Source organism: Haliotis rubra, unplaced genomic scaffold (assembly GCF_003918875.1).
Source record: "Haliotis rubra isolate DU_JTF1 unplaced genomic scaffold, ASM391887v1 Scf574, whole genome shotgun sequence".
NCBI lineage: Eukaryota > Metazoa > Mollusca > Gastropoda > Lepetellida > Haliotidae > Haliotis > Haliotis rubra.
In genome coordinates this window covers 199,320-206,807 of record NW_025767273.1, presented here as the reverse complement: position 1 = coordinate 206,807, position 7,488 = coordinate 199,320, and positions in this window count along the sequence as shown.

The window sequence follows — 7,488 nt, the reverse complement described above, 5'->3', positions numbered from 1 at the left end:
TCAACAGCATGAGCATCGATCTACGTAATTGGGAACCGAAGACATGTGTCAACCAAGTCAGCGAGCCTGACCACCCGATCCCGCTTGTCGCCTCTTACGCCAAGCACGGGTTACTAACCCGGACCTTCACGGGTCCTCAATGATCTAAACATAAACACAGGAAGAGTTTCATCTGCTGACGAATCCCAAAGTTATGCCCATTTTGTAATGTCGGATATGAAAACCATTTTATGTCTATTTGTCCTATACATGTATACGAATATCTCAGAATCAAGTGTTTACCGCAGTGGTTTCTATTCTTAATTGATGATACGATATTACTATGTTCTGCATGACCCTTTACAAGGAGTCAATTAGTTTGGGCAAACACCATGCGTCAGTGATACGCCATGATTTGTTACCATGACTTTGCATCTCATAAAATGTGTGACGTAAATTCGTTGTATTTGGGAGGGGCGGATACAGCTTTTGGAGAAAGGTGTGTGTGTGTGTGTGTGTGTGTGTGTGTGTGTGTGTGTGTGTGTGTGTGTGTGTGTGCGTGTGTGTGTGCGTGCGTGTGCGTGTGCGTGCGCGTGCGTGCGTGCACACTATTGAAAAAGGAGGGGTGCACACATAATTTTCACCCGAGTTTCAATGGTCATTTAATAAACTTTCAGGGCAAAAGCGGGGGTGCGCACCCCTGCACCCCCCTTTGGATCCGCCTATGTTTGGGCCTGTGATTTTCAAACGATGATTTTAGTCCATGAGCCGCCTTGAATCATGACCGCCGTAACGTGATAGTCACGTGAACTAGTAAATCCAATATGGATTCCACCTACTGATGACCGACATTATCAATGTGAGATTGAGATGAGCCGAATGATTTCATCTGTCGATTTGATGAGGCGGGGAACAATGGGGTTTAATGTCGAACTCTGTTGATTTGAATTACAATAAGGTATGAAATACCCTCCCTAACGCTTTGATCTGGTGATATGAAAACTTAAATATCATGTTTCATGCCTGTTTTCACACCCGACTTTTAAGTATGTACTCATAAAACGAAGTGGAACAAAACCAAGGTTTACAGCTTGAAGACACAGCGCTTTAAACTCTTGGCGTTTACATAATGGTTGCTTCTCGCTCACTTTATACATTTAGTTGATTTAGTTTAAAGGATTATAGTTCTTAAAGAATACTGTAATCAGAGGTCATGTTAAATTTTCAGCACATCTCTGCATTAGTATGTGGTCTCGGCGATTACACGTTCATATAGCATAGTGGTGATTATTAATATAATATGTCCGGAATTATGGTGGGGAAGTGGAATAATAAGTGTTATTTTTAAAACCTTGTAGTCCAGCGCCAACACAATTACACCGTGATATACCACTCAAAATAAGTTTAGGATCACCCGATTATAGTATAGCTATATTCGAGCTGACATGGCTTGTGAGCAAATGCAAGACACTTGCATCATTCAAATAGAGGCTGTCGGCTTGTATTGTGTAGTGTATATCTGTATCATTGATGATTGACTGAGTGAGTGAGTATAGTTTTACGCTGCTTTTAGCAATATTCCAGCAATATCACGGTGGGGGACACCAGAAATGAGCTTCACACATTGTACCCATGTGGGGAATCGAACCTGGGTCTTCAGCGTGACGATCGAACATTTTAACCACTAGGCTACCCCACCGCCCCGTATCATTGATGGAGACTAATTGAAGGCTCGATGCATATCTGGCGTTCATTTGTATTTCAAGGCTCAGTGACAAGAACTAATTCAATGTGCAAAATAATTCGTGTGAACTATTTCTACATATCGTGCGAAGAGCTCTTTAATCAATAAACGAGGCTGACGTAGTATCGGATGTGGGGTGGTAGACTACCAGTGTGCGAAATAGTTTCCAAAGTTTGCAAGCTAGTCGGGCTAGCTATGCCTGAAAGTTACTAGCCCACAAAATAATTCACTAGTCCGAAATTTGAATGTAGACACAGGTTTCTTAAGCTGCTAATATGATGAACAATTTTATCAGGCCATAGTCTAGCATGATTTAACTTAACAAGTCGGAGAGAGTAATATATTTACAAAGAGACCCCATGAAAATTCACTAGCCAGTCGGGCATGTGACTGTGGAGATTCTCTGCCTCGACTGGATTTTTCTAGAGAGAAATGGTTGGCTGGTTGTTTAACGCCGCACTCAGCAATATTCCACGTATATGGTGGCAGTCTGTAAATAATCGAGTCTGGACCAGACAATCCAGTGATCAACGACACGAGCATCAATCTACGCAACTGGGATACGATGACATGTGCCAACCAAGTCAGCGAGCCTGACCACCCGATCCCGTTAGTCGCCTCTTACGACAAGCATGGGTTACTGAGGACCAATTCTAACCCGGATTTTCACGAGTAAGAGAAGAGGTAAAACAAAATGAAGTTGACTGTGTTATGTTAGGTCAGGCGACATGTTATGTGTTAGTTCAGGCTGTCCAGGTGCTTTGTTTCTACTGCAATGTATTTGCAGATTCCCTTTCCAGAAAGGGTGTAACTACCATACCTTAGGGATATGCCTCTGGGAAACCCTTAAACCTATTTGGGCTTAACTGTACAAAAGGCAAGAGTATCGTCGAGCAGATATCCTTTCGCGGGGCCCAATATTTACATTTTTCCATCTGCAAGCTATTCACTGTTTCGTGTCATCATCTCAAACAATTAAACCTCTTGACAATGACAATGATGCTGGTATGGAAAACCAATGTTTCACACAAACACAATGAGTTCCAATAAATCAAACGCAAGCTGACCAGGGAAATACACAGCAAGCTGCTAACACAGCTGCTTATTACAGATTTCTTAGCTGTTGGCAACAGCCCGTTGTTGTAGCGTCGTAAATGCAGCAGGTGGCGTGTCCCGTTGTCAGGTGGCCTAACTTGATGGCAACTGGCCCAGCGTCCGGTCAGTCACAGGTCATCCGTGCAGGGTCGCTGTAATCCCCGAGGTATTTGGTCATCATTCAGGGAAGGTCGTAACTAATAGCTTTGGCAGTTTGGAGTAACACATTGCATACTGGACATGTGATGAAGAGGTGTATGCATCGTACACCTTATGTGCTCGTAACAGGCATACACTAATATAACACCATGGGGTCTATATAAGCATTATGTAGTCTTATAAAGAGTCCCTGGAACACAAACTGAACCATTCTCAATAATACAGAGCGTTATCTGGACATATTTCTAATAACAGAGCTATTAATGCCTCACAGACGTGTTTGAGGCATTTATTGTTCTGGAGGCGTGGCTCGTGTGGTTTTGAATGGTCTAGTGTCATTTCATGTGTTAGGGGGTCGATTTTCTGGAAACGTGGTTTGTGTTGTGGGTAAAGTTCCAGAGACGTGGCCTGTGTGGTGATTATGTTCTGGAGACATGGTATGTGTGGTGATTATGTTCTGGAGACATGGTATGTGTGGTGATTATGTTCTGGAGGCGTGGCCTGTGTGGTAATTATGTTCTGAAAGCGTGGCCTGTGTGGTGATACTGTTCTAGAGACGTGGCCTGTGTGGTAATTATGTTCTGAAAGCGTGGCCTGTGTGGTGATACTGTTCTAGAGGCGTGGCCTGTGTGGTGATTATGTTCTGGAGACATGGTATGTGTGGTAATAATGTTCTGAAAGCGTGGCCTGTGTGGTGATTATGTTCTAAAGGCGTGGCCTGTGTGGTGATTATGTATGTTCTGTAATTATGTTCTGAAAGCGTGCCTGTGTGGTGATACTGTTCTAGAGGCGTGGCCTGTGTGGTGATTATGTCCTATAGGCGTGGCCTGTGTGGTGATTGTGTTCTGGAGGCGTGGCCTGTGTGGTAATTATGTTCTGAAAGCGTGGCCTGTGTGGGGATACTGTTCTAGAGGCGTGGCCTGTGAGGGGAGCATGTTCTAGAGACGTGGCCTGTGTGGTGATTATGTTCTGAAGATGTGGCCTGTGTGGTGATCATGTTCTGAAGATGTGGCCTGTGTAGTGAGCATGTTCTAGAGGCGTGGCCTGTGTGGTGAGCATGTTCTAGAGGCGTGGCCTGTGTGGTGATTATGTTCTAGAGGCGTGGCCTGTGTGGTGAGCATGTTCTGAAGATGTGGCCTGTGTGGTGAGCATGTTTAGAGGCGTGGCCTGTGTGGTGAGCATGTTCTAGAGGCGTGGCCTGTGTGGTTAGCATGTTCTGAAGATGTGGCCTGTGTGGTGATTATGTTCTAAAGGCGTGGTCTGTGTGGTGATTATGTTCTAGAGGCGTGGCCTGTGTTGTGAGCAATTTCTAGAGACGCGGCCTGTGTGGTGAGCATGTTCTAGAGGCGTGGCCTGTGTGGTGAGCATGTTCTGAAGATGTGGCCTGTGTGGTGAGCATGTTTTAGAGGCTTGGTCTGTGTGGTGAGCATGTTCTAGAGACGTGGCCTGTGTTGTAAGCAATTTCTAGAGACGTGGCCTGTGTGGTGAGCATGTTCTAGAGGCGTGGCCAGTGTGTGGTGAGCATGTTTTAGAGGCGTGGCCTGTGTGGTGAGCATGTTCTAGAGACGTGGCCTGTGTGGTGAGCATGTTCTAGAGGCGTGGCCTGTGTGGTGATTATGTTCTAGAGGCGTGGCCTGTGTGGTGATTATGTTTTAGAGACATGGCCTGTGTTGTGAGCATTTTCTAGAGGCATGGCCTGTTTGGTGAGCATGTTCAAGAGACATGGCCTGTGTGGTGAGCATGTTCTAGAGGCATGGCCTGTGTGGTGAGCATGTTCTAGAGACATGGCCTGTGTGGTGATCATGTTCTAGAGACGTGTCCTATGTGGTGATTATGTTCTGGAGACATGGTATGTGTGGTGATTATGTTCTGGAGACATGGTATGTGTGGTGATTATGTTCTGGAGGCGTGGCCTGTGTGGTAATTATGTTCTGAAAGCGTGGCCTGTGTGGTGATACTGTTCTAGAGACATTGCCAGTGTGGTGAGGATGTTCTGGAGGCGTGGCCTGTGTGGTGAGCATGTTCTAGAGGCGTGGCCTGTATGGTGAGCATGTTCTAGAGGCGTGGCCTGTATGGTGAGCATGTTCTAGAGGCGTGGCCTGTATGGTGATCATGTTCTAGAGGCGTGGCCTGTATGGTGAGCATGTTCTAGAGGCGTGGCCTGTATGGTGAGCATGTTCTAGAGGCGTGGCCTGTATGGTGATCATGTTCCGGAGACGTGGCCTGTATGGTGAGCATGTTCTAGAGGCGTGGCCTGTATGGTGAGCATGTTCTAGAGACGTGGCCTGTATGGTGAGCATGTTCTAGAGGCGTGGCCTGTATGGTGAGCATGTTCCGGAGACGTGGCACGTATGGTGATCATGTTCTGGAGGCGTGGCCTGTATGGTGATACTGTTCTAGAGGCGTGGCCTGTATGGTGAGCATGTTCTAGAGGCGTGGCCTGTATTGTGATCATGTTCCGGAGACGTGGCCTGTATGGTGAGCATGTTCAAGAGGCGTGGCCTGTATGGTGAGCATGTTCCGGAGACGTGGCCTGTATGGTGATCATGTTCTAGAGGCGTGGCCTGTATGGTGAGCATGTTCTAGAGGCGTGGCCTGTATGGTGAGTATGTTCCGGAGACGTGGCCTGTATGTTGATCATGTTCAAGAGGCGTGGCCTGTATGGTGAGCATGTTCTGGAGGCGTGGCCTGTATGGTGATACTGTTCTAGATGCGTGGCCTGTGTGGTGAGCATGTTCTGGAGGCGTGGCCTGTATGGTGAGCATGTTCCGGAGACGTGGCCTGTATGGTGATCATGTTCTAGAGACGTGGCCTGTATGGTGATCATGTTCTGGAGGCGTGGCCTGTATGGTGATACTGTTCAAGAGGCGTGGCCTGTATGGTGAGCATGTTCTGGAGGCGTGGCCTGTATGGTGAGCATGTTCCGGAGACGTGGCCTGTATGGTGAGCATGTTCTGGAGGCGTGGCCTGTATGGTGAGCATGTTCTAGAGGCGTGGCCTGTATGGTGATCATGTTCTGGAGGCGTGGCCTGTATGGTGATACTGTTCTAGATGCGTGGCCTGTGTGGTGAGCATGTTCAAGAGGCGTGGCCTGTGTGGTGAGCATGTTCCGGAGACGTGGCCTGTATGGTGATCATGTTCTAGAGGCGTGGCCTGTATGGTGAGCATGTTCAAGAGGCGTGGCCTGTATGGTGAGCATGTTCTAGAGGCGTGGCCTGTATGGTGAGCATGTTCTAGAGGCGTGGCCTGTATGGTGATCATGTTCTAGAGGCGTGGCCTGTATGGTGAGCATGTTCAAGAGGCGTGGCCTGTATGGTGAGCATGTTCTAGAGACGTGGCCTGTATGGTGATCATGTTCTGGAGGCGTGGCCTGTATGGTGATACTGTTCTAGATCGTGGGCCTGTGTGGTGAGCATGTTCAAGAGGCGTGGCCTGTGTGGTGAGCATGTTCCGGAGACGTGGCCTGTATGGTGATCATGTTCTAGAGGCGTGGCCTGTATGGTGAGCATGTTCCGGAGGCGTGGCCTGTATGGTGAGCATGTTCAAGAGGCGTGGCCTGTGTGGTGAGCATGTTCCGGAGACGTGGCCTGTATGGTGAGCATGTTCTAGAGGCGTGGCCTGTATGGTGAGCATGTTCTAGAGGCGTGGCCTGTATTGTGATCATGTTCTAGAGGGTTCTTAACGTCGTGCTTGAGAATATTTCGCTCATATGACGACGTGCATGCCTGTGTATGTGTATGTGCGGCTGCTTGTACTAGCCCAGCATTAAGCTGGTTTTATAGTGCTAGCTCACTGAGATACCATGCCGCAGTGAAGCATGAATACCCCACTCAGACACAGTATACTGACACAGAGCCGACCAGTCCTTGTACCCATTAATGCCTAGCGCCAGGCAGGGACCAACAAGTACCATAACCACTACACCACGGAGGCGGCCTATGTTCTAGAGATGTGGCCTGTGTGGTGATTATGTTCTCGAGGTGTGGCCTGTGTGGTGATTATGTTCTCGAGGTGTGGCCTGTGTTGTGAGCATGTTCTGGAGACGTGGCCTGTGCGGTGATTATGCAAGCAAGCAAGCATGTGGATACTCTGCTGAGACAGTCTCAGACTCAGTTACAAGGCGAAGTGAATGTTTCAATGCAAAGAAAACCCTTTGCCCTAAGCATCCACACTGGTTACTCCCTGGCATATTCTCTTATGAATCTGCTCTTAGAAGTTTTGTGAACAGTTCCACTGGCAGTCAGGAATTTGTGACAACCAGAGATAGAGGTTCGTTGTATCCCATTTCAGTATAGTGAATGAACGAGTTTGGTTCAGTGCTGAGCAGAAACCAATGACCATTTGTACCATACTGACAAACCCATGACCATAATCATGGCGAACCTTGGATTCTGACCAATGTAACAGTTGAGTAGAGTTGGGTTTTAGGTCACATCGGCATTACTCCAGCCATATAGTAACGAGATCAAGTTTGCATTCACAAACATTTCAAGTACAAAGTCCAATTTTTT